Source organism: Theropithecus gelada, chromosome 7b (genome assembly GCF_003255815.1).
Source record: "Theropithecus gelada isolate Dixy chromosome 7b, Tgel_1.0, whole genome shotgun sequence".
Lineage (NCBI taxonomy): Eukaryota > Metazoa > Chordata > Mammalia > Primates > Cercopithecidae > Theropithecus > Theropithecus gelada.
The window spans coordinates 24,973,754-25,001,619 of record NC_037675.1 but is presented as its reverse complement, the minus strand read 5'-3'; the positions used below and the strand labels follow the sequence as shown (position 1 = coordinate 25,001,619).

The window sequence follows — 27,866 nt, the reverse complement described above, 5'->3', positions numbered from 1 at the left end:
TAAGAGAACCAAAGATTGATCACTGGATGTGAAAAAAACAAAAGAACAAAGAGATGGAACACATATTCAAGAGAAAAGCATCTCAGCTGATTCCAGCTCTGAAGTGAACCAAATGTTGAAACAAACATACAAGAATTGCAAAGCAACTATTATAAGTATCCTAAATACAGTTTTTCAAAATGCTCACAATGAATGAAAAGACAGAAAATATCAGCAAAGAATTTTCTAAATAAAAATTCCATTCCTGTTTATCATAGAAAAATGAAGACATGCCCACACAAAGATTTCAACATGAATAGTCACAAAATGTATAATTATAATAAACAAAAACTGGAAACAACTCAAGTGTCCATCAGCAGGTGAACAAAGATATTGTGGTATATTCGTACAGTGGAATATTGTTAAGCAATAGAATGGAAAGAACTACTGATATACACAACAACAAAGATGAATCTTAAAAGCATTATGCTAGGCAAAGGGAGCCAGACATGAAGAGTACATATAAACCATATGATTCCATTTATATAAAACTCTAAAAAATATATAATCTATCATGAGAGAAGATCAATGGTTGCCTTGGGTCATTGGCAGGGGTGTCCAGTGGAATGGGGCACAAGAGAACTTGGAGGGGGGCAATGGAAATGTTCTGTATTTTTATTATTGTAGTGGTCATATGTATGTAAAAGTTTGTTAACACTCAGTGAAAAGTTTGCTTGAAGTGCATCTGATTTATTGTACACAAGCTATAAGTAAATGGTTTTCTTAAGGAAAAGATATGGTGGTAACATTGATATTCTCAAACTGAATAAGGTATAGTGCAGTACTCCTGAGATAGCAACGGTAGGGAGCCATTACCACCTGTAGACCTGAAGGGACGAAAGAGGGGAAGGTACTGCCTGACAAGAGCCATAGCCTTTGGTGGACACAGCCCTCATGTCCTGAGAAACAAATTCCCTGGCCTCACTCTCCTGCGCCCTCCAATCTCCTGTGAGTGCCTCCCCTTGACCAAACCCAACTGGAAGCCAGAGGGTAAGGGACTGTGGAAGCATCCCTACAGGTCAGCCTCCCAGGGCACAGAGAAGAAAAGACACAGATAGTGGATCTAGAAGGGCAGATGGAAAGTATCCAGCCCAATTTATAATTTCATGGGAAAGGAATGAAGGAAAGTAGGGAGGGGTAAAAAATCTTAGGGAATGAGGCAAGGAACTCTGCCAGGGATGAGGCTTCTAGGCCAAGGGGACTGCTCATATATCACTAGCCAAACAGAAATCAGCCTAGATTAGAAGTGGCCAAACATATTTGTTTCCAAAAGAAAAGTTTCAAACACCTCGCCTTCCTTATTTCCTGAGCAAGTTTCCTTACATGGCCCTGGATCCTAATGACATACTAAGGCTCCCCGCTTCCATATTTCCCTAGGCCCCCCATTTTCTACTGAGGACCATGGCCTCACTCTCTTAGCCGCAGACTCTCTTCACAGCTTAGAGGAGTAGCCAACCACCACTATGTTCTCCCCAGTGATGGAGCACATCTGGAGAGCCCAGGAAGGACATGCTTCCTGCATAGTCCTCTGGCTCCCCAAACCTGAGGGAAGAGAGCAGAGTTGAGGGCGCAGCCTTTGAAGTGTTAATCTCTGACCTCAGGTCCTGCTGCCCCAGTGGGGTGCCCAGCATTGACCCCAATCAACCCATACCTCACCAGGCTCCACGGGGAGCTCACACCCACCCTGTAGCCTCCAGCCCAGGACTGTGATGTCTTCAGACTTCAGAGACGGGAACAGCTAGTAGACTGGAAGATCAGGGATCTATGTCTTCTTGATCCTGAACTTTCCCTCAAGTAGACACAGACCGCTAAAGTACCAAGCACCACCTACCGCTGCAATCCATGGACTTGGTTAAAGCTGGGTAGCAAATACGGCAATATTTTGTCCTGAGGAAAGATTTCAGGTCAATGTCAGGCAGATGGACTGTTGACAGGAGCAGGGAATGTTGGGGGGCGCTGGTAGCAGGGAGGAGATGGGGGCTGGGAAGAGCACCATGGAAGACTAAGTCCTCTGTGGGAGGGTGACCCTGTTTGGCTGAGAAGGGTGAGGAAGGACTCTGGTCTGCTCCCAGAAAGGACAGGGCCCTCCCATGCTTCTACAGGAAAGGGAGAGGTTGTAGGTCCCAAAGGCTGCAGGCCAGAGCCTCTGAGGGATGAGCCTGGGCCAGATGAGTGATGAGCCTGCAGGCCAGAGCCTCTGAGTGATAAGCCTCTGAGTGATGAGCCTGCAGGTCTCTGTCGGCCTCAGTTCAGCTGGAAGCTTGGCTGGGGAAGGGATCTCTGGGACCAGTGGGGCAGGGAGTGGGAGTAGGAGCCACAGTGACCCTCCCCACTTGCACAAAGTCAGTCTTGATTATTCCTGGCACCAGGCAGTTTACCCAGATGTCTTTTGGAGCCAGCTCCATTGCCAGAGACTTAGAGAGGCCCAGCAGGGCTGTTCTGCTGGTGTTGCAGGCTCCCAACTTCTGAAATGCAAAAGGAAGCAGACAGAGTGGATTGACAATGCAGGGATGGACAATTACCTGAACAACAAAAGCTGTGACTCTGGGTCACAGACTAAGAAGATATGCCTGACTCCAGCCCCAAACTAAAATGCCTTCCCTGACCCCTCACCACCCCATAATAATTTTCAGAATTGAAATTCTAAGATAGCAGGGGCTCCTCTAGGCTTAGGGAAATGTCAAGTTGCTACATGTGTGTCCAAGCTTGACACAGACAGCTGCACTGTGCTTTTGAACATTCAGGAAGGAAGCGGGAATTAAGAGACCCAGGGCCCAGTCCTTGAAGTAATGCAAACTGACTATTCTTACGCTGGGCACATGGCTTAATGTCCTTGGATATTAGGTCTATTATGACAAAGTGAGATTATACCTGGTCTGTAGCAGTCAGGGTGTTATGCTGGTGTTAACAGCATAACAAAAAACAAAAAACAAAAAAACAGCATTTTTTTTAATTTTTATTTTGGTCCTTTTAATAGAGATGGGGTCTCACTATGCTGCCCATACTGGTCTTGAATTCCTGAACTCAAGCGATTCACCTCCCCCAGCCTCCTAAAGTGCTGAGATTACAGGTGTGAGCCACCACACCTGGCCTGGTGTTCATACATCTTAACTCCATCTTATCTGGGATCAACAGCCAATTCTCCCACATACCCCTGCAGGGCCTCACAGGAAACCAGTTTCAGCTACCCCTCACCCAGCCACATACAGAGGAGCTGACACTCACTGGTATTGGCACATAACCCACCATAGATGAGACCAGAACCACAGAGCTTCCCCTGCGAGAAGAAAGGGAGATGAGAAGAGATGAAAGTTCAATAAAGAGACCAGGTGAGCCAGGAAATTGTATTTTTATGCTATGAGGAAACCAGTTCAGGATTCAGGGTGAAAGCATAAAAGTTTGGGAACGGCCGGGCGCGGTGGCTCAAGCCTGTAATCCCAGCACTTTGGGAGGCCGAGGCGGGTGGATCACGAGGTCAGGAGATCGAGACTATCCTGGCTAACATGGTGAAACCCCGTCTCTACTAAAAATACAAAAAACTAGCCGGGCGTGGTGGCGGGCGCCTGTAGTCTCAGCTACTTGGGAGGCTGAGGCGGGAGAATGGCGTGAACCCGGGAGGCGGAGCTTGCAGTGAGCCGAGATCACGCCACTGCACTCCAGCCTGGGAGCACAGCGAGACTCCGTCTCAAAAAAAAAAAAAAAAAAAAAAAAAAAAAAAAAAAAAAAAAAAAAAGTTTGGGAACAATTTGGAACACTAGAGGGAAGCTGGACATCTAAATTAGTGGATACCGAGGCCACTGCTGGGTTCAAAGCCACCCAATACACACAGCCAGAGTGGCATCCCTTGGGGCAGGGTCCCGAGGCTGAGGGGCAGCACTCCTGGAGTGCAGAGCCACTCATGTGTCACAGAGACCCCTGTGAGGTCTGGGCATCACTAACGAGTCCCAGGCTGGCCTGCCCCAGGGCAGCCACGGGACACAGGACAGCCAGGCTCTTCATGGGAAGGTGAGGAGAAGCAAATCCACAGGGCCTCTGACCAGAAGGAAAACTGATGACATGCCCACAGATGAGGGCAAGCATAACTGGAGCTGGCAGCTCTGGGTGACTTCACTCTGGCCCCTTCATCCCTGCAGCTGCCACTGCAGGGGCAAGGTCCATGCCACTCTCCGGGATGAAAGAAACAAGGGTCAGTGAAAGGTCCTTTGAGGACCTGGAAGGCAGGCCCTGCCCCTCCGCAGCAAGTGTCTCTTCATCTTCATCACAACTGCCACATCCCATGAGGAAGAAGGTAGGTCTGGAAATGGAGAACATTTCCCAAAGGACACACCTACCATCTCTCCCGCCATCCTCTACTTCCTGAGTCCCTGCCCAAGTGCTTCCAGGGAGGTAGAAATAAACCAATGCACTTAGACCTCGGTGCCCACTAGCCCCTCTCATCCCTCATCCCCTGTTCTCCATGTGGGGCAGCAGCTGGCTCAGCAGCAGGGCTGAGGCCTTCACGTTCACACACAGGATCTGAAATGAGAAAGAATCCATGGGCAGGGGACAGGGAGGGAGGAGGTCTGTCCAGGGCCCATCTCACTGGTCACTTGGAGACCTGTGGCCAGAGCAAGAATAAAGCCCTGTGACTGTGCCAAGTGCTGGGACACTGTGTTCCTTACTATGTGTGAGGGAAGAGGGATCAGAGGTTCCAGTCCTGCCCAGGTCATAGGGGAGCCACCAATAATCTGTGATTTAGGGTACCCTCTCACTGTCGGTCCCCACACAACCTCTCCCCAGTCAATACTGCCCTCTGGAGAGGAGGCTGGGGAAATACAGGTGAGGGAGGGAAATCAGGATAACTTAGTGAGTGCCATTAGGTAGGTGCAGTGAGAGAAGGGAATCTATACTGAGTATTTGGTCTATGTCAGGAAAGGTTTGGAACCAGGATTTTTTTTTAACCAGAAGAGCCTGAGTGTGGCTGAAGGGAGAGGAGAGGAATTGAAAGTTGAGTCTGGAAGGCCATGGAATGTGAGACCCACAGAGAGAAGGTGGGGTGGGCTCCACCAGGAGAAGGGGAGGGGTGGTCGGTGGGATGAAGGCTCCCTGAGGAGGGGATGGCTTACATAGATCACAGGACCCAGTCTCTGCCAACAGGGTCAGGAGGGGACCAGGACTGAGCCCTCGAAGGGGGCCCATTAGGACAGCAGGGGCAGGGGGTGTGCAGAGGCAGTGGGAGCCCCTGGAATGCTCTATTGACTGAGTGGGATGGTAGTCCAGGGCCGGGGTCCCTTCTCTCTGCTGTGTCTGTGAACAAGTGAGGTGTCTCTGTGACAGCCCAGAGGGGGCCCATGGGACAGGCAGAATGAAGGGACTGGAACAGGTGCCAGTAAGTCCAGGCTGAGACAGCCTCAGAAACCTGAGCCAAGGGAGGGGTCTTTGCCACGGAGAGACCAGGAAATTTCTGGCATCTCAGCTCTTTGTAGCAGTGACCAGCACAAGGAGAGTCAGGGTAGAGGAGGCTGCTGGAGCCTGGTCTAGGCTGGGCATGGTCAGTGCCTGTTCAACTTACTGATGGGCAGCTTGTCCCAGGGAGCCCCAGCCCCCTACCCATCACGGTCAGCATTGAGGTGGGGAGGGAGGGCATGTGGGTGCTGAGGTACTCTGTGTGCATACGCATGCGTACAGAAATGGAGGACAGAGAGCCAAGCAGGAAGTGATCCTATCCCCGGTCCTCACTTTGTCCCAGACCGGCTCACTGGCTCCCAGTGTGCTCCCCACCAAGGGACTGACCTCTGCCACGCACACTAGTCACCGCCTCCACAGTGCTTCAGGCCTGTGGAGGAAATGACAGAGGATGTGGAGGAAGGAGCGAAGGAGAGGTGGTGACAACCCGGGGCAAAATGACGAACCCCTGCCCGAGGCCATCCTGCAGCCTCCCTGGAGCATTGGCAGATCCTGGCCATCAGAGGTGAGTGAAATATTTGTTTCTCACCTCCTTGGAGGCATCAAATTCCTGCCCCTGTGTGATGCCTGGTTGACACCCAGGCCCCGACCAGTCCAGATCTTCACTCACCTCCTACATTTCTAATCAATTTTGTCTCACCTCTCCCTCCACTCTGGAATCTTCCTCCCACAGTCTCACATCAAGAGCCCATTCATTCTCTGCAACATGCAGCTGCCCACTGCACGCTCCTTCAGATTCTGCCTCACGACTCACCCCTTCCAGGGTGGTCACGCATGAAGAGCTCTTACCCCAGTGGGCTCCCCAGCACAGCACCTGGGGGTGCGCTAGAGCTGTGCTCTCAAACTTCAACAAGTACACAGATCACTGGCAGACTGTGTGCAAAGTTAGCCTCCATTCAAGCAGCCTCAGCTAGATCTGAACTTCCAGGTATCTAGCAAACTCCCAGGCCAGGCCACCCTTTGTTTAGCCCTGCTCTAGACCAGCCCATGTGAGCTCCCTCCTGCCAGGAACATCTCTTCTCAGACACATCTGGTTGTCCATTTGCTTCATTCCCTGGGCAGGGCCCTGTCCTGGGCTGCACACGCTGTTCACCTAGATACCATTCCTAGAGACCCCAGCCATGTCAGGGCTGGATCTGGGTATCCCTGTCTTCTCCTCCTCCCACTGCCTCCCCCTTCACCGTGACCACCAGCCACTCCTGATCCTCAGCCTTCCCCAGGTAGCACACGGTGCCCACCACGCTGAGCGCGGCCACGGGGCAGCCCACATTCTGCTGCTTCTGGCCACTGATGACCATGTGGGCCCCGTCCTGGGCAAGATGCCCAGCGATGGCAAAGCAGATCCTAGGGGCAGGCTTCTGCCCTCCCCACTCTCCTCCTGGAAGCCTGATCTTGAGACACAAATTGAGTTCCCTGGTGTTGTCTGAGAGCAACCTCCAAATCCTTCTGAGCAAGGAAGAGGAACTGAGTGGCTAATACTTATCAGGCCTTCGCAAAAGCTATCCCATTTAATTCTCACAACTTAATGTATAATTATATTTTATAGATAAGGAAATGTTCATATCAATTTTGTTAAAGGAGTTTTTAAAAAGTAATATTTCATCAAATCAGTTAACTTGCTGGGTACCCGGTCTATGTTGTAAAGAATATTTTTAATGGTCCAGTTTATTTTCTTTTTGTTCTAGCCAGAGGCCTCCAGTATAAATTACAGTTTCTCTAAGCTTAACAGCTTCCCTCTGCTCTGCAGTTGAAACACTTTCATTTTGAAGACCGCGTTCTCCCCTTTGCATTTCCTTCCTTTAAGGAGATCTGATGTACTCTTGATGGGGCTGCTCAACCCCGTGATAAAGAAAGAGCAGAAGGCACATTTCCTCTACGTTGTACAAACTGTCTGGGTAGCTCGGAATTTTTTAATGTATTCATTTATTTTGAAGGTCAGGTCTTGGGAGCACCCATAAAGATTTAAAACATCACAGAGATCTGGGAAGTCTAGAATGATTAAACAATTCTGAAATACAATGGTTTAAATCGGTGAAATTATAGACCATGAAGGGTCAAAAGGAAGATCGTGCCCCTGAAGCACTCAACACCAGAAACTCCTCCTCCTGCCAGTGATAATGACTCATAGCTTGTGGCTTATGATGGCGGTCAGAGGATGAGTGGAATTGGAGCAACATGGGAAGAAATGTGACAATGAGAAGAGGTTCACTTATGAAAACTCCCTGAGCTGGTCCTGAGACATTGCCCTGCTCATTCCCCTGGTGCCAGTGCTCATCCTCCAGTCAATAAAACCTCTGAGTCTGAGGGACAAATAGGTCTCAGGTTTCTCCCTATTAGACCAGGATCCTAAAAGGCCATAGCTGCATGGAAGGTGGGGAGAGAGGGATGTCCTGGTGGTAATAAGATAAATATCTTGGGACTACTGAGGCAGTAGGTAGGGAGATAAGATTCAAGCACTGCTCTCATTGACTCAGAAAGCTGCTGGTTTTCCAACTACACCATTCTTAGAGCTCAGAAACCAGATATTTTAAGGAGAGATGCTGTGATTTTGAGTTAATTATAAACTCTAGAGCTGTATGATGAGGTGGGAGCATTGAGCAGGAATGTGTGGGATGGACATTGACTGCAGTGCCCACTCTGGAATGAAGACACTGACATCTCCTAGTCATGAGCCAGCTAGGGACTCCTATTCACTCACCCTCTTGTGGACCCAGTGATCAGTGATCTCAGCCACTTTATCAGTCAGGACATTGCTCTTATCTGCTCTTTTGCCAAGCATTTTTGCTGAGAGAGGGACTGAGGGGCAATGAAGACCCCTAAAGGCCCATGACACAGCCTTGAACATGGCAGTCACTGTCTGGTTTTCCTCCTTCTGGACCCAGGGAAAAACCTGGGAAGATATTCACATTATGGAACACATTAGGACCTGTGTCTCCATGCATCCTCCATGGAAGTGCCACTGAGGCCTCTGACGGATGTCCCACCATTCTCCAAACTTTCCAGGAAAGTACAGGACTATCCGTGTTCTTTCCACAGCCTGTTCCACCAGAAGGGCTTCCCCACTGTAGTGAACTGCAGCACCACAGCAGACATGGCCAGGCATGGTGCTGGGCCCCGGTAAGTGCCTGAGTGATATTTGCCTGGCTCATCTCTACATCCCTCATCTGAGCATTGAACTTGTTCTCAACAGCTCCAGGTTCTGACCTTTCCTGAAGCCACTCCTCATCTCTCCATCTCTCCACCTAAAGCCACAGCAACAGCCCCCTTCTCAGATACTAAACTGGTAACATTTCCGACAGGCAAGTTGCTTCTCCTCATCACAAATGACTCCCTTCCAACTCTAGATAAAGTCCAGTCACTCCCTTCTGATTCCAATAAAGTCAGGCCACTCCCTCAGGTTCCAAAAAATTTCACAGAGCCTCTCCCCTCACCTCCTCCTAGCCCCCAGGCCTTCCTGTTCAGGTCTACCTGCCCAAACAGCCCACAGCACCTTGTGTCACTGTAACTGCAAGAGCAGCACCTCATATCTGAAACAATTTTCAACACATACCTTTCATCTCAAACCCCCTTACTATCCAGTGGGGAGACTAAGGAACAATAATAACCCTAGGTTGGCTCCCCTAAGAGGTATACTGTGAAGCAAGTAGTTTTTCTGGAGATGACCCTGGGAAGCAATGTTAGGAGACTGGAGGGAGTGAGATGGAAGAGAAGACAGCCCAGGAAAGATGGAAGATAGGGAGAGAGGGATGTCCTGGTGGTAATAAGACAAGTATCTTAGGACTACCAAGCCAGTACCAATATTCAAGTACTCCCCTCATTGACCCACAAAGCAGCTGTTTTCCAACTACATTATTCTTAGAGCTCAGAAATCAGATATTTTAGGGAGAGATGCTAAGATTTGGAGTTAATTATAAATTCCAGAGCTGTGTGATGAAGTGGGAGCATTGGACAGGGATGTGTGAGATGGGCATTGACTGCAGTACCCACTCTGGAATGAGGACACTGACATCTCCTGGTCGTGAGCCAGCTAGGGACTCCCATTTGGGAATGGTGTGTGATCAATCAGGTTACCTCTGTGACTACTGAAATTCAATCTGCTGAGGAACTCTGAGCATCTGCTTCAAATTCCAAGGGAATTGGGGACTTAAGGTGGCCCACCCTCCCAGTTTTCCTGCACTCCAGGAAACCCCCCAGTCCCAGGCAAACCAGGACAGCTGGTCAACTCTTGTCAGTCATTGGTTGAGGGCTGCTCTTAAGCAGCGTTAAATTCCTTAGCACTGCCAGCTTGCCCCACCTGTACACAGAGCAGGTTCCAGGAACCAGAAAACCCAGCGAAAGTCACAGGTGCGAGCTGTTGGAAGTTGGGCTGATGAATATAGAAAGGTGAGTGCTGAGAGGACTCAGGCAGGATACCAACAGCATCTGCTGTGAAGTTCACATGTATTGATCATTATGTTCTAAGCATAATGCTATGCAATCTTCATGATTTTTTTTTTCATTTAATAGTCAGTTGGCCTTTTTGAAGTAGTCATTGTTATTATCCACATTTTATAGAACTGCAAACAGAAGCACAGAGAAATAAACTGTTCAATTTCTCACAGCCAGTAAAAAGCTGAGGTTCAACCCACATCTACTGAGCAGAAAATCTGCAATCTTAGTATCTAAATTATACTGGCTTCTCTGATTCCTCTCAGGAAGGTGCTACTTGTTCTGAGCCCACAGGACTTTTATATTTGTCTTGGATATCCTTAAACTTCATTTGGCTTTATAATAATCAGGATACTGTAGTATTGACAGAAGAACAGGCACACAGTAGATGGAACAGAACAGAACATCCCAAAATAGAGCCACACAAGTACAGCAAACTGATTTTTGACAAAGGTGCAAAAACAATTCGATGAGGAAGGATAATCTCTTAAACAAATGACACCGGAGCAATCGAACATCTATAGTAGAAGAAAATGAACCTCAAGCTAAACCTCATTCTTTATTTCAAAAAAAAAAAAAAAAAAGAGGCCAGATGCGATGACTTACTTACACCTGTAATCCCAGCATTCTGGGAGGCCAAGGCAGGAGGATGACTTGAGCCAGGAGTAGAGACCAGGCTGAGCAACATAGCAAGATTCTCATCTCTACAAAATTAAAAAATTAGCCAGGCATGTTGGTGCACACCTGTGGTCTCAGGAAGCTGAGGTGGGAGGATCGTTTGTGACTGAAACGTCCAGCCTAGGTGACAGACCAAGACTCTGTCTAAAAAAAAACAAAAATCCCTCAAAATGGATCACAGATTTATACATAAAACTCTAAAACTTTTTACAGAAAACACAGGCTAAAATCTTCAGGACAAATAACTAGGTGAAGAGTTCTTAGAAATGACACCAAAATCATTATCCATAAGAGAAAAAATAAATCAGATTTCCTCAAAATAAAAACATTTACTCTGTGAAAGATCCTGTTAAGAGAATGAAAGTCGAGCTATAGATTGGCATAAAAATATTTGCAAACCACATCTGACCAAAAAAACCTCATATTAGAATACATGAAGAACTCTCAAACTCAACAATAAAAATGCAATTCAACTAAAAAGTGAGAAAAAATACTTGAGCATTCATCAAAGAGGATATATACATGGCAAATAAATACCTGAAAATATGTTGAATACCATTATCCATTAGGGAAATGCAAATTTAAACCACAATGAAATACAACTATTCCTTTATTACAACAGCTAAAATCAGAAAAATACCAAATGTTGGTGAGGATGTAGGGAAACTGGATTTTCTCATACATTGCTGGTGGGAACACAACATAGTACAGCCACTTGGAGAAATAGCTTGGGAGTTTCCTTTAAAAAATAAACATACACTTACCATATGACCCAGCTGCTGTATTCCCAGGCTTTATCCCAGAATTGAAAATGTAAGCTCACACAAAATCATGTACATGAATGCTTATAGCAGCTTCATTTGTACATAGTAGCCAAAACTGGGAACAACTCAAATGTTCTTCAGTGGGTGAATGGTTAAGCAAACTGTAGTATATCCATCCCATGGACCACTACGAAACAATTGTGCTATATCCCAAACATACATTCAGTATTTGTCCCAGGTTCCTGGCACAGATTTCCGTGGAATTTCCTGAGTGGTAGGAGTGTCTTTTGCTATTCATAATGAGCCCTTTTCAGTCATACCTGAGTTTATACTAATGAGGTGACTTTGAGTGGGGCCTCTAAATAGCCTCAGGATGGAACTGGTCACCAGAGAGATCAAGTGATTAGAGGGCTGAAACTTTCAGTTCCACCCACTGACCTCCAGGAAGGGGAGAAGGGGTCTGGAGATTGAGCCCTATAAGAACTCATGAACAATGAGATGCAGAGGGCTTCCAGGTTGGTGAACACACTGAGGTGCTGGCAGGGTAGCACACCCAGAGAGATAGGTATGGAAGCTACACAAACACAGCATACCTTGTGCTGTGCATCTGTTCCATTTGGCTGTTTTTGAGTTTTATCCTTTGGAATAAACCAGTAGGTGTAAATAAAGAGATATCCTGAGTTCTTTGAACCATTCTAGCAAATTATCCAACCCAACGAATCCCTGATTTATAGCTAGTCAGTCAGACATATGGGTGGCCTGGGACTTGCAACTCACATCTGAAATGGGGGCGATCGCTGAGACTGAGCCATTGAACCTATGGAATCTGGTGCCACCGCCAGCTAGTGTCAGAGTTGGATTGAACTGTGGGGCACCAGCTGGTGTCAGAAAATTGGAGTGTGAGAAAATACTCCAGAGCAATAAAGAACAAAATACTGATAAGTGCAACAATTTATGGATCTCAAGAGGGTTCTGCTGAGTAAATATGGTTGATTCCAAAAAGTTATGTACCATATGATCCCACTAATATATTCTTGAGATGATAAAATTATAGAAATATAGAAAAGATTTGTGGTTGCCAGAGGTTAGGGATGAGTTAAGGGGAGGCAGATGAGTGTCACTACAAGAGGTAGCATGAAGGATCTTTGTGGTCATAGAACAGTTCAGTGTCTCAATTGTGGTGGTGGCCACACAAATCAACATGTGATAAAATGTCCAGAACCACACAGACACACACACATACACACATGAGTGCATATAAAACTGATGAGATACGAATAAAATGTGTGGATTGTAACAGTGTCAATTTCCTGGTTTTGATATTGCACTATCATTATGGAAGATGTTAATACATTATTATAATACCATTGGAACTACTGGATAAAAAGTATGTGAGACCTCTCGGTACTATTTTTGCAACTTTCTCTGAACCTAAAATTATTTTAAAAGTTCCTTAAGAAATTCACTTGACTTTGACTTGTAGAACACAATTGGGCTAAGATCTGTAAAAGAACAAAACGCTAATTAATCAGGCTCAATTTCTGGGACCACTTAAAACAATTGTTTATTAAAGCAGACATCTACACTATAATATTTACTCCTGCCTCTTAATAAGTGAGGCATATCCTTAATCATTAGTTTTTGTGATTTCACAAGTAGTACTTGGGGACAGAGCTTAGAAACGTGTACAATTTGGCTCTTGAGACATGTAAGAACCAAAGGAAGTGCTCTTCTCCAGGTAATGATGGAAGACATCAAAGATCATCATAAGGACAGAGTGATACCCCCAGGTTGGAGCGGTGGGGGGTGGGGGGATAGAGAGAGAGAGAGAGGAGAGAGAGAGAGAGAGAGAAAGGGCTTGTGAAGGAAACAGGATGGAGCTTTAGGTTAGAGTAGGCTGTGTTTTTGCAGCAGGGCTGTGGACTGCTCCCGGCACAGAGTCCAGTGGGCCTGGGTGTGGAGTGGAACAGGGAAGTGGAATAGACAGAGCAGAGAGCCAGGTAAGGTGGGGTGGAGTGGTAAGACCATGGCACTTTGGACTTTCTCTTCTGGGTGAAAGAAAGTTTCTGGGGTTTTTTGTTTTGTTTTTGTTTTTAACAAACTGATAATTGTTATGTAAATAAATGATGATTATGCTCAAGAAGGCATAAACTTCATTCTGGGCCCTAACAACTAAAAGAGCTAAACATTGTTTCTCTAGTACTCTTTTTTATTTTTCTTTTGGTCTTGATTTAATTCTTATTCCACTTCCTGAGTGGTCTATTCTAGTCTAATTTTTTAAAATTTTTTCTTTCCTTTTAAAAAAATTTCCTGAGTTCTGTCCTTCATATTCCAGTCTTTATGTCAGTATTAAGCCCATGGCACAATTAGGGAATCAATATAAAAAGTTAAAACCCTTCCTAGGGAACAAAATCATAGATCTCTGAAAATAGACAACTTCATGTCTGAACTTAACATCAAAACTTTAAACAAGGCTTTCAAAGCAAGTTCAACCTTGTTTGTCTCAAAGACTGTTATGGACTGAATTTTGTCCCCGCAAAATTCATAAGCTGAGGCCCTGGTACAGACTATGACTATGTTTGGAGATAGGGCCTTTACAGAGATGTTTAAGTTAAAATAATATCGTTGGGGTGAGCCCTAATCCAATCTGACTGGTGATCTTATAAGAAGAGAGACTCTGGATACACATAAGAGAGCCAAGGATGTGTGCATGTAGAGAGAAGGCCATGAGAGGACAATGAGAAGACACCCATCACAAGCCAAGGATGGAGGCTTCACAAAACTTGAACTTGATCTTGATCTTGAATTTTCAGGCTCCAGAACTAAGAGAAACAAATTTCTGTTTAAGCCACCCAGTCTGTGATATTTTCTTATGGGACCCTAGCAAACCAGTACAAGGAGAAACCTCACTACTATTCCTTAACACCTCCCATTATGACCTGTTAATTTCACTCAACCTTTCTTTCAACAGAAATGGAGCACTAAGAGTTTCTGACCTTCAGGAAAAGAAGTCCAGGACATAGTGAACAGAAGAGAAACCATGCACCTCAGATTTACAAATCTGAAAAGGGCAAAGGCCCCCCTGATGATTCAAGAAAAATAGATTGTGCTTCTACAGTGTGGAATAATAGTATTAGAAAGTTAGCAAAGTTATATGGCAAGAGGAGGTAAAAACAAACAAACAAAAAGACCAAAAAACTGGCTATATTTAGAGTTCCCTACTCCATCCTTGATCTTCTGAGACTGACTATATAACAAATTATGGTCCAGAAAAGGTTGTCATCATTGCCATATTTCCCCCTCCCAAAGAAAATGATGCAATAAGGAGTAGTTGGCCTGCATTCACAGGCATCTATGTGATATGTGCTATAATATTTCACATTCCCGGTCCCAGTCTTTGCCTGTTGTACAGTTGATCTACCATCTTAGTTTTCAAAGACATATAATTTGATGGAACCATAATAACATTCAGGAATTTGTATGTTCCGAGAATATGTGTGTATATTTTATACATGCCATATATATTATATATCAATATGCATGTATATATGATATAAATTGATTGTGTGTGTGTGTGTGTGTAATATGTTAGTAGGTATGGAATGAACCAATCTGTTTGCTGGAAATCTACAATAATCTTGACACCCACTTAAAATATTTCACATATAAAAATGGATTTGCGAACAAGAACCTTTATGGCCTTATTTGTAATAGGTAAAAAAATGAATAAAACCTAAATGCTGAATATGGTGTATTACTTGATGGGATATATACAGCAAGTAGTTTGTAATAACATAGAAATGCTTCCATTAAAATGCTAACTGAAAAATCATGACACAAACTTTTACATACAGAATGACAACTTATATTTACACAAGTATCTACACAGAGAAAAGCTAGAAAGAAAAGAAGGTGTGCTGGGATCAAAGTGAAAGAGTAAATATGTACTCCAGCCTTCTATGGCAAATACTACTAGATGAAGAAGACATTTTTAAAAAGAAAGAAAACCGACCGGGCGCGGTGGCTCACGCCTGTAATCCCAGCACTTTGGGTGGCCGAGGGCGGATCACGAGGTCAGGAGATTGAGACCATCCTGGCTAACACGGTGAAACCCAGTCTCTACTGAAAATACAAAAAAAAAAAAACTAGCCGGGCGTGGTGGCGGACGCCTGTAGTCCGAGCTACTCGGGAGGCTCAGGCAGGAGAATGGTATGAACCCGGGAGGCGGAGCTTGCAGTGAGCCGAGATCGCACCACTGCACTCCAGCCTGGGCGACAGAGGGAGACTCCATCTCAAAAAAAAAAAAAAAGAAAGAAAGAAAGAAAGAAAGGAAACCAAAACAAAACAACGCCAACGCAGAAAGAAAAAATGCTTGTAAAAATTATGAAGAGGCTGGGCATGGTGGCTCATACTTATAATCCCAACGTTTCGAGAAGCTGAGGTGGGAGGATTACTTGAGCTCAGGAGGTTTAGGCTGCAGTGAGCTGTGATCATACTACCACACTTCAGCGTGGGCAACAAAGTGAAACCCTGTCTGAAAAAAAAAAAAAATTATAAGGAATTCTTGAAAGATGAATGGTGTTGCCTTGCAAGAGAAAAGTACAGTCCAAAATGCCTTCAGGAAAGAATAATAGCAAAAGATGGGAGCAGCTGTGGGTGCTCCAAGCTTAGAGGCAGCAGACATAACGAGTAGGAGGGTCCTGGGCAATTCACTGCAGAGGTAAGTCATGCACCGCATAACAACATTTCAGTCAACCACAGGCCACTTCTACAAAGGTGGTCCCATAAGATTATAACACTGTGCTTTAAGTATACCTTTCCTATGTTTAGCTATGTTTAGATGTACTAATCCTTACCACTGTGTTACAATTGGCTACAGTATTCAGTACAGTACCATGCTGTAGGGGTTTGCAGCCTAGGAACAACAGGCTATACCATATAGCCTAGATGCATAATAGGCTACACCATCTAGGTTTGTGTAGGTACACTCTACAATGTTGCCGTAATGACAAACTCGCCTAATGTTGCATTTCTCAGAACATATACCCATCTTTAAGCCACACATGACTGTATTTGCATTGGGAGGAGCAAAGCCATGCAAATCACCATCATTTTGCCACATATATTATGAAAAAAAGTATCAGCACCTGGGAAGGTAACTGTGAGAAGGTCAGAAGAAATTTGGATTAGTAAAATAAAATTAAGGAAAAAAGAAAAAAAAAAGCATGATAAATAAGAAACACAAAATAAGATTTCAGAAATAAGTCCAAATATATATGGATGTTCACAATAGATGTGAGTGTGTTAAATTCATGTATTAAAAGATGGAGTCTCTTTTTAAAACCCAGTTAAATACAGTTTGTAAGAGGTACAGCTAGAACAACGACCAAAGGAAAATTGAAAATAGGAAGAAAGGAACAGAAGGTCACATATCAGGCAAATGTTAATAAAAGGAAGGAAAGTATGACAATATTATAATAAGAAAAAATATAATTCAAGGAAAAGGGCATTAAAGTGGAAAAGATAATAATTATGTTATTAAAAGATATATAAAACAAAAATTACAATAGTAACTTTTATAACACAAGTTTAAAATTGGCAAATACAAAGTCCGCGAGTAACTTTAACATGTATCCCTATGAAATCAACACTTTAATGGACAAAATATAATTAAGAATAGAGATAATTTAAAATAATAATTAATAGAATGTTAATAAATTCCAAAGAGTGGAAATCATGTGAGCCATTCGTAGTCACTGACTTGTATGCAATAAATACAGAAAATGAACATAAAAGTATAGAATCCAAAAAAAAATCATTTACCTAGAAATTTTAAATCTCCTTATATGATAGTTTTTAAAAGAGAAAAATCACAGCAGAAATCACTACTTAGAAATGAAAAACAAAGCCAGGCATAGTGGCCACACCTGTAATCCCAATACTTTGGGAGGCTGAGGTGGGAGGATCACCTGAGACTAGGAGTTCAAGATCAGCCTGGGTAACACAGTGAGACCACCCTCTGAACTGCCGTCTCTTAAAACAAAAAGAAAAATTACCAAGAGTGATGGTGAGTACCTGTAGTCCTAGTTACTAGGAAGGCTGAGGCAGGAGGATCGCTTGAGCCCAGGAGTTGGAGGCTGAGTGAGCTATAATTGAGCCACTGTACTCCATCCTAGGTGAAAGAGCAAGACCCTGTCTTGAAAGAAAAAAAACAGAAAGAAAGAGGAAAGAAAGAAAAGAAAGAAAGAAAGAAAGAAAGAAAGAAAGAAAGAAAGAAAGAAAGAAAGAGCAAGAAAGAAAGAAAGAGAGGGAGGGAAGGGAGGGAGGGAAGGGAGGGAGGGAAGAAAGGAAAGAAAGGAGAGGAGAGGAGAGGAAAGGAAATGAAAGGAAAGGAAACGAAAGGAAAGGGGAAGAAGGGAGGAAGGGAGCTAGAGAGAGGAAGGAAGGAAGCAAGGAAGGAAGGAAGGAAGGAAGGAAGGAAGGAGGGAAGAAAGGAAGGAAAGGAAGGAAAGGAAGGAAGGGAAGGAAGGAAGGAACAACAATATGAGGACTTTGCAGGAAAGTAAAACCCTGTAGGATGTGATCAAAGCAATACACAGAGAATAAAGCAGTCTTAAATACACTTAGAAAGAAAATAATTGAAAATGAAATAATCTTTCAATGCAAGAAGTTAAAAGAAAAATACTAATAAACCCAAGTGAAAAGAATTTTGAAAACAAAGATAAAAGCAGAAATTATGAAATTGAACACAAAGAAAATCAATAAGAGAATGGAAAAGAAAGATGTCAAATTGCCAAAATGAATTTCTTTTGATCATGGCACTATCATTTAATTTTTCTTGAATTTGTATTCTTATTTCCCAAATTTTCTACAAAAAGAATGCATTGCTTTTATATTTGAAAGTCTACTATTTTTAAATGCCCAGTTACTCCTTGGAGAAATGGCTGATTCTAGGCCTGAGACAGGAAAAATATGAGATGGTCCTGGAGCATCTTGTAGTGCCAGAAAGCAAGGAAGTGCTCAACAAACATTTAAAAATCCCAAAAGAATGGAGGCCTGGCACAAGGGCACAAGAGCCAAAAAGAAAGACCCATGGCCAAAGCTGGAACAATTTGAGCAATAAAATAAGTAACAAATTATTGGATTTTAATCTAAAACAAGATAAATATCTGTGTGTCCATATTTATTTTTTAAAGATTCAATAAATAACCAAATGGTGGACAAGAAACAAATCTTCTCTACAGAAAAATTCCAAATAATATATGAAGATATTTTTCCTTGTAGATGGAGCTTAATCCCTTCTTCCCCACCTTGAAGATGGGCTGGATTTGAAGTCTCACTTCCAAAGAAGGGGGAAATAGTAACTTCACAGTGGAGAAACCTGGCAGACAGTTCCCTAACCAAGTGATGAAGGTGAACATCACTGTCTAAGTCATGCTGATCCCATGTACTCCTCGATACAATGAGATGAGAAGGGCACTTCTCTCTGTAGCATTTTTCCCCAAAACTCATCCTACCATCCCATCATGAGAAATACATCAGACAAACCAAAACTGAGTCACGTTCTACAACATCCAGCCCAATCCTCTTCAAAACTGTTAAGGCCATGAAAAATGAGATGAGAAAATGTCACGGATAAGAAAAAAACTGTGGAGACACAAGGATTAAACACAATGTATTATCCTAGATTGGATCCGTGAACCATATAGGACATTAGAGAAAAAATGGGTGAGATATTAATAAAAGTATATAGTTTAGTTGTAATAATGTACCAGAGTTAATTTCTTAGTTTTGATACACATACCATTTTTATATAAGATGCTAACATTAAGGGAAGCTGGGTGGAGAGTATACAGGAACTCTCTACTATACTTGCAATTTTCACAAATCTACAATTATTACAAAACTAGAAGTTTTGGGTTTTTTTCTTTTTGATATAAATTTTAAGAGTTAAGAGGTTAAAAATACAACAATTCTCTCTCATTTGTTTGTTTGTTTTTGAAACAGGGTCTTACTTTGTCATCTAGGCTGGAGTTCAGTGGCATGATCTCAGCTCACTGCAGCCTCAACCTCCCAAGCTCAGGTGATCCTTCTGCCTCAGCCTCCCAAGTAGCTAGGACCACAGGTGCATGACACCATGCCTGGCTGATTTATTTTATTTTTCTACAGAGACAGGGTCTCATTATATTGCCCAGGCTGGTCTTGAACTGCTGGGCTCAATCAATCCTCCCACCTTGGCTTCCCAAAGTGTTGGGATTACAGACATGAGCCACTTGTTATTTTAAAATGACCAACCACACATGCCTCAGAGAATTTTCAAAGTCTGTTTCTTAAATTTTGAATGTAGAATTTGGCAATGATTATTAAAGTTGTGAATAGTAAAAATCTATTATTAAAATTTCACAACTGTAAATTAGCTGTACACTTAGAGCTTTTGTATGAAAATTGGGCTATTATCAAATTTTCTGAATTAATATGTTCTAGTTTCATAGCAGAAATCATTTGATATGCTTTCAAGACAGCAGGATTCACAGGACAGCCCCAGGCAGATGCTCTCATCACTCCCATCCCTAATCCTGGGAAGCCCTCCCAGCCCAAGAAGCAAGACCCAGGGTTTCTAAGGGTGGGAATAGCTCAGTCCACGGGTGTCTCTGGCAGCACTGATACTTGCTACCACAGCAGGGAATGGGGATTTGACCTTTTATCTCTGGGGACAAAAGAAATAAGGAAGTTTGCACTTCTTCTGATAAGGATTTGAGTCCAGGCCTTAAGACTGCCCCAGTCTATACTCCAGCACTACTGGTGGTGACCAGTACAGGTTACTGACCGCTGGGTCCCCTGGCAGCCAAACTTATCCCTTCCAAACGAGGGCTGTGCTAAGAAGAGGTATGTGTCTCCTAGAGGACTCTGGCCTCTCCAGTCTCAACAGCCCATTGTCTCCAGGGAGACCCCTGAAGGAAAGAGACATGCCTACCTGGGACCAATGGACTCAGATGCTTACCTTGGATTCCTGAGCAGAAGCTTGGGGCTGCAGCAGTCCTGGAGCTGTGCTGATTGCCACTGAGTATTCTGTTATATAAGAGTTCCAGCCCATTCCCTCTTGTCTTTCAGACACTCCTTTTAAGCTCACCCTGTTCCTTTCCCACCATGCTCCCAAGCCCTTTGTTGAGTCATAAAAACATCTAAGCAACTTGTGGTGTCCTTAGAGCCACCTATAGTATCCCTGAACAACCCCTCATAAGGCAATATTCTGCCTCCGAAGCTGCCCCAGCTAGGTTCCTGGTAACAAAAGATCCTCGAGGAATACAGGGGTTCTCCACTTCCAGAGAGGGAGCACAGACAGAGGAGGCATGGAGTGATGGTTTCAGTAAGAGGGAGAGGACCTTGGAGAAGGAGTGGAGAGCAATTGGGCCGTGTTTGTGTGTGTGTGTGTGCGTGTTTGTGTGTGTGCATTGCCTGGCCCTGTAGGGATACCCCCTGAAACTATTGCTACGGAATAAAAGATGAAATGCGCCTGATTATAAATACAAAATCACATGCAAGATTGTGTAAAGATAATACCAGGTTGGACTGCCAGAATGAGCCAACAGTGCAAGATGTGCTTCGCCCTGCAAAGAACCTATGAACGAATGTGCAGTCAGGGAGTTTTCACATCACCAAGATTCCTATCCCAGAAAAGCAGATGTTCATAGCTCTGGGAATGGAATGCAACCCTTGTGGAGAGCCTATAAATGGATGCATGAGGGGCACCTGTCCATATGGATAAGATAGGGCTATAAACACCCTCATGTTGCCACAGCTCTTCTAGGCCTCTTTAAGATTAAGGCATACTCCCTTCTGATAATTTCTGGTCTAACCCGTTGTCTAGCTTCATGTCCTGTTTCTATGGATTGTTTGTAACCAGTTTTCCTGCAGCTGTTACTGCTGATTAATATCTTGCTAATCATAGTTACAGAAAGACTGTGTTTCTGTTTTAAGGCTCTGTTAGAAATTACTGATGCACACACTATATCGTAAATTCTTATCTCTGTATACTGTACTTCTGCATACAGATGTTATGCTGAAGAATTGCTTCATCCCCACATGACCATCTCACCTCATAATCAAATGACCCTAAATCCCTCACTAACTTACCCCTGCCCTCACTAAACTTAATAATAAATGCTGGTATATCCAGTGCATTGTTGGTACCATGGGACCAGAAGGTGGTGACCCACCTGGACCCCGCTTTCACTATCTTGTGTGTGTCTATTATTTCTCAACCTGCCGATCCACCTGGGAACAAAGAAAGAGCCCTGTTGCATTGTGGGCTGCTGGCCAGATCCTGAAATATGGCCCTTAGGAGACCATAGATACCTATTTGTTAAATATTTATATATCACACACTAAAAGAACAGGTATGTACCCAAATGCCTCTTTATGGCTGAGAAAACCCAGAGAAAAGCGGAGTCACTGATAGAATTCCTGGAGAGCTACAGCCACAGGAAAATATTTTCGTAAGTTTTTTTTTTTAATTTTTTTAAATTTATTTATTATTATTTTTATCAAATTCGACCCATTCTAGACCAAGCCACCAGCATCATTTCTGACTCCTCTTGAGGAATGTTTGTCATGACACATTTTAAATTTCCACTGGTGGCATGTTCATATTTCTGTCATCTGTTTGAAATTCTGCTCATTCTCTGCAGAGCCCTAACACGGAGAGCACTGTTACACAACTTCTAGGTGCTCTAGAAATGCTTGCAAAGTGACAGGCTGACACTGAACAGTGGGGTTACATGAGTTTTTAAAATGTGTTTAGCTGTTCTCTGAAAGTGCTGTCATCCATACCTATGCCACAGACTTCTTCTATTGTGAAATATTTATTTTGAATGTGTGGGAAAGAACAGTGTACTGTAGCCAACACCCACATTTAACAAATGTTAACATTTTGCCCAATATGCTCCAACTTTTATTAAGAATAAAACACTACAGGCCGAGCACCGTGGCTCATGCCTGTAATCCCAGCACTTTGGGAGGCCGAGGCCAGCAGATCATTTGAGGCCAGGAGTTCGAGACTAACCTGGCCAACATAGCAAAAGCCTGTCTCTACTAAAAATACCAAAAAAAAAAAAAAAAAAATTAACCAGCCATGATGGCACATGCCTGTAATCCCACCTACCTGAGAAGCTGAGGCATGAGAATCGCTTAAACCTGGGAGGCAGAGGTGAACCAAGATTGCACCACTGCACTCCAGCCTGGGCAACAGAGTGAGACTCAGTCTCAAAAAAACAAAAAGAAAAGAAAACAAATACATAGATCTGCACCAAGATGGCCGAATAGGAACAGCTCCAGCCTCCAGCTTGCAGCGTGAGTGACACAAAAGATGGGAGATTTCTGCATTTCCAACTGAGACACCAGGTTCATCTCACTGGGGCATGTCTGACAGCGGGTACAGGACAGTAGGCGCAGCCCAGTGAGTGAGAGCCAAAGAAGGGCGAGGCACCACCTCATCCAGGAAGCACAAGGGGTAAGGGAATTCCCTTTCCTAGCCAAGGGAAACCGTGACACACAGCGCCTGGAAAATCAGGTCACTCCCACCCTAATACACACTGGGGCCTGTTGTGGGGTGGGGGGAGGGATAGCATTAGGTGATATACCTAATGTAAATGGGTGCAGCACACCAACATGGCACATGTATACATATGTAACGAACCTGCACATTGTGCACATGTATCCTAGAACATAAAGTATAATAAAAAAGAAAAATTAAAAGAAAAGAAATACATAAAACTTACAAATTGAATAGAATCTCCACTTTGTGCTGCTTCTCTCTCTGCCCTCCCCAGAGGTGGCTGCTGTTCAGAAGTTGTATATATCCTTCTTGTTCATGTTTTTACATTTTACTGCATATGCATTCATAAATCATATATATTGTTTTGTTTTTTGTTTGTTTTGTTTTGTTTTATACTTTAAGTTCTAGGGTACATGTGCACAATGTGCAGATTTGTTACATAGGAGATACACCTAATGTAAATGACAAGTTAATGGGTGCAGTACACCAACATGGCACATGTATACATGTCTTGTTTGTTTTTAAACTTTACCAAAGATGGGTGTTATCACATTGTACCTATCATGATGCAATTTACTGATTTTCAGCAACCTTATGTTTTTGGAATTGAACCACGACATACGCATCTCTAGTTCATTCATTTGCACCACCATAGAATATTCTTATTGTGTGACTATACAAAATCTACTTATCTACTTTCCTGTTGATGGACATTTAGGTTGTTTTAATTTTTATCTATTACACATAATGCTGCCATAAGTATCCTGTGCACATCTACTTGCACCACACATGTTTGAGCTTTTCCCAGAGTTTATATCTGGAAGGAAGAAGTTGGGTCAAAGATCACATGCATCATGATTTTTACTGTATATTACCAAATTTGTTTTCCAAAGCCATTGTAGCAATTTACACTTGTATGAAATCTCCAATTCCTCCACATCATTCCTAATGCTGGTAGTCTCAGACATTTTCATCTGTGTCATTCTGGTAGATGTGAAAGAGCATCTTGTCTTGCTTTGCATTTTCCTGATTAGCAGTGAGGTTAATCCTCTTTGCCTGCTGGGTCATTTAGGGTTCCTCCTCTGTAAATTGCCTGTTCATTCTCTGCCCATTTTTTATTGGGTTACTTGCTTGTTTCTTATCTGTTTTTAAAGGTATTTGCATATTCTGAACCTACTCCTTTTTTGGTAGACTTTGCTCATCTTACTTCTAGTTTTTGTGGTCATCTTAAGACCTCCAGGTTACCATTCCTCCTTCCTTGAAGATTTTAGCACCTGGGTCATTGTCTTTTTCTAGGACCAACTCTGTCTTAATTATTAGTGACTTCAATATTCATAAGCATGATCTTCTTAGTTCTTTGACCCTTTCATTCCCGGTGATCCTATCCTCACCCTGCTCCAAGCCACCAACTTCCACAGTCATGCCTGAGACCTTGCCATTACCAACAATAGCATTCTCCCCATTACCTTGACAGGAAACGTCTCACTCTTTCACTATGGCTTCTCATCTTTCAGCATCCTCCCTCCAATAGCCCAGTTTCTAAATTCTTCAAACCTAATGGAACCTGCTCTCCACTGACTTGTCAGTTTGCACATCTGTCACCCCCATTCATGTCCTCACCTCCTATATGACTGAGCTTAATTCCACCTTCCATCATGAGAGTCTCTTCTCTGTAGTGTAGTTGTTCCCTTGCTCTTCTCTTCCTCTCTTGGACTTTTCCAGGAAAAAAAACAACCCAAAACTGGAAAAACATAGCTCTCTGTTTACTCGCTAATAGTACACAAGCAAATGATATTCACTAGGGAAAAACACACAAGCATGGTGAAGGGTCTTTCTTTAAATTCATGACCACTGACCTTAGGAAGGTCTTTAGTGCTGCTCTTCAATCCTGCTTCATTCCCTGGTCAATTCACTCCCTTATACTCTTACAGATTATTTTCTTATAACTTCTCTTTTCTCAAACTTCCAACACCTTCTACTTCCTCACTTAGTTGATGGCCTTGTTTCTTATTGCACTGAGATTGTAGAAGCAATCTAAAAAGTATTACCAATCCCCTACATACATTCCAAATTCTCTGCTTTTCCTTCTAGTACAGTGGATAAACTGTCAGTGCTCCTGTGTAAAACCAACACTCCATTTTTACCCTGGGTCCCATCCTTTCTCACACCTCCTCAAGGATATTGTTCTTTACTGGATCATCAGCATGCAAACACTCTGTATATTTTCTATATTTAAAAAACACAATCCCTTAATATATGCTGCCCTCAACTACCAACCCATTTTCCTCCTTCATTCTACAGTAAAACTCAAAAAGATTATCTGTGTGCGCCCTCTCTACTTACTCTTCTCCTATTCTCTCTTGCACCTACTCCAAACAGGCTTTCATCACCACTGCCCTGAAACTGTCACTGAGGTCACAGATAATCTCTACTTTGCTAAACCCAACGATAAATGCTCAGTCCTCACTTTACCCAGGCTCTCAGCAGCATTTGACATAATCACTTGCTCCTTCTTGACACACCTCCTTCTCTTTGGTTCTCTTCAAATCTCACTGAATGCTTCTTCTCAGTCTTGTTCACTGGTTCCTTCACTTTCTTCCCAACTCTAAAATTGGAGTATCCCAAGGCCCAGTCCTCAGATCTTTCCTCTGCAAAGACAACCCACTAGGTGAAGTCGTCCAGCCCTATGGTTTTAGATACCATTTATTAGACTGACCACTCTCAAATTGCTATCTCAAGCTCCAGCCTCTTGCCTGAGCTCCAGACTCATATACTGGTCAGCTGCTTATTTGATGTCTGATAAGTGTCTCTAACTTAACATGTTTAAAACCGAGCTCTTAATGCTCTCCCGCAAGCCTGTTCCTCCCATAGAGTTCACCATATTATTAAAAGGTACCATTGTTAGCCCAGTTGCTTAAGGCTCAGAGTCACCCCACCTTGGCTTCTCCTCTTCTCTCACATGCCATGTCAGCAAATTATATCTTTTCTACCTTCAAAGTATGTCAGAACACTTGATTAACATCCACTTCTTACCACCTCTACACCTGTCACGCAGGAACAAGTCCTCATCCCTTACCTGGGCTACTGAAATAGCCTTCTAACAAAACTCCCTGCCCCTTCACCCTTGCGCGTTTCCAATCTACTTTCCGCAAGTAGCTAGAGTAACCCTATAAACTGCACTCATATCCTGCCACTCCTTAGCGCAAATCCTCCCATGATTTCCCGTGCCCTTTAGATGTCCTTGCCATGGCCTTCAAGCCCTATGTCCCCTGGCCTCGCTACCTCCTCTTTTACCTCATCTGCTATGACTCCCTTCTCCCTGATCCCAGACACACTGGCCTTCTCGTTGTTCTTCAAAGGCCAAGTGCTCTCCAGCCTCAGAGCAATTGTTCAGCTGGTCTTTCCGCCTGAAAATTTATTTTGCCTGAATATCCACATTCCAATCTCCCCCAGTTCCTTCAGCTCTCTCCTCAGGTCAGGACAGCCTTCTCCAACCACCCTGTATAAAGTAGCAAATCCACCTACCCACTCCCTAGTCCCTTACCCTGCTCTATTTTTCTCCATGGCACTTATCATCACCTGACATGTTACATATTTATTCGTTTACTGTTAACATAAACCATCACTAGAGCAGAGACTTTGTTTTATTCACTGCTCTGTCCTTAATTCTAGGCCAGTGTGTAGCAGCAGCTCAATAAATATTCGTTGAATGAATGAGCAAATTAACAGTAATTTTATTTAACTGTAAGTTTTTAATTAACTGTAAGTTTTACAGTTGTGTATTTTTCATATTTAGCTCTTAATTAAACTTTAGTTTATTTTTGTATATTGTTTAAAGTAGGAGTCTTAATTTATTTTCATGTGGAAAACCAATCATGCGGTTATTATTTATTGACTAGTCCTTCCTTTCCTGTAATGACTTGTAACAGCACTTCTGTCATTTCCCAAATTTTCATCTATGTGAGGGTCTCTTTCTGGGCTCTCTATTCCATTCTATAGGTCTACTTTTCTATCCCTGTTCCAATAACACAATATTTTATTTGCCACAGTGCCATAACAAGCCAAGTACCCTCATCTTATTTTTCTTTGTCAAAATTTTTTTTGCTATTCTCGAAGTTTCCATCTTCTATATGAGTTCCATTATTTAAAAGCAACAACTATTGAGATTTTGATCAGAATTGCATTTATTTCATCTATTAAAGTGGGGACAGATGGACATCTGTATGCTATTGAGCCTTCTTATATACGATATGTCTTTCCACTTAGAGCTTCATTTTGCTCTTCAAAGATGTTTTACATGTGCACCAGCCTGAGTGACAGAGTGAGACCTCATCTCTTAAAAAAAGATAGTTTATAGTTTTTCCATAAAGATATTGAAAAAAACCCTATGTTCTTTTAATTCCTAGATATCTTATAGATCTTGTGAATGTTACCTTTAAAAAACACACACACACACATTTTTAACTGACACCGTGTTAAATGGCAACTGTGTTGATTTTACATGTTGACCTTGTAGCTAGCAAACTGCAGAAATATCTAACTAGTTCTAATATATTTTCAAAAATTCTATGCATTTGGTAAATATTGAATTTTTCTCTTCTCTGTGAATTCTTATACCTTACTTTTTTTATCTTGTTGTATTGACAGACCCTCCAGTGTAATGTTGGATAGTGGGGTGATGCAGGCATCCTTGTCTTATTCCTGACTTCAGTGGAAATGTAATTAGTATTTACCATTAAATGATATTTATTGTAGGTATTTGGTAGACTTTTATACTAATTTTTAAAAATTTTCTTCTACTGTTAGTTTACAAGTTTTAAAAATCATGAATAGATTTAAAACTATATAGAAGAAAATTTTGCATCTGTTAAATGATCATATGGATTGTTCCTTTGATCTGTTGGACTGGATTATGTCGATTAATGTTTGTTGGTGAACATTCCTTGTATTCTTGGGAT

The 27,866-nt window shown here is 42.9% G+C and overlaps 1 pseudogene; it reads right to left on the bottom strand.

The window, feature by feature from the left end:
• Positions 1–1,471: 1,471 nt before the first annotated feature.
• Positions 1,472–27,866, bottom strand: part of LOC112628371 — a 59,570-nt pseudogene continuing 33,175 nt past the window's right edge.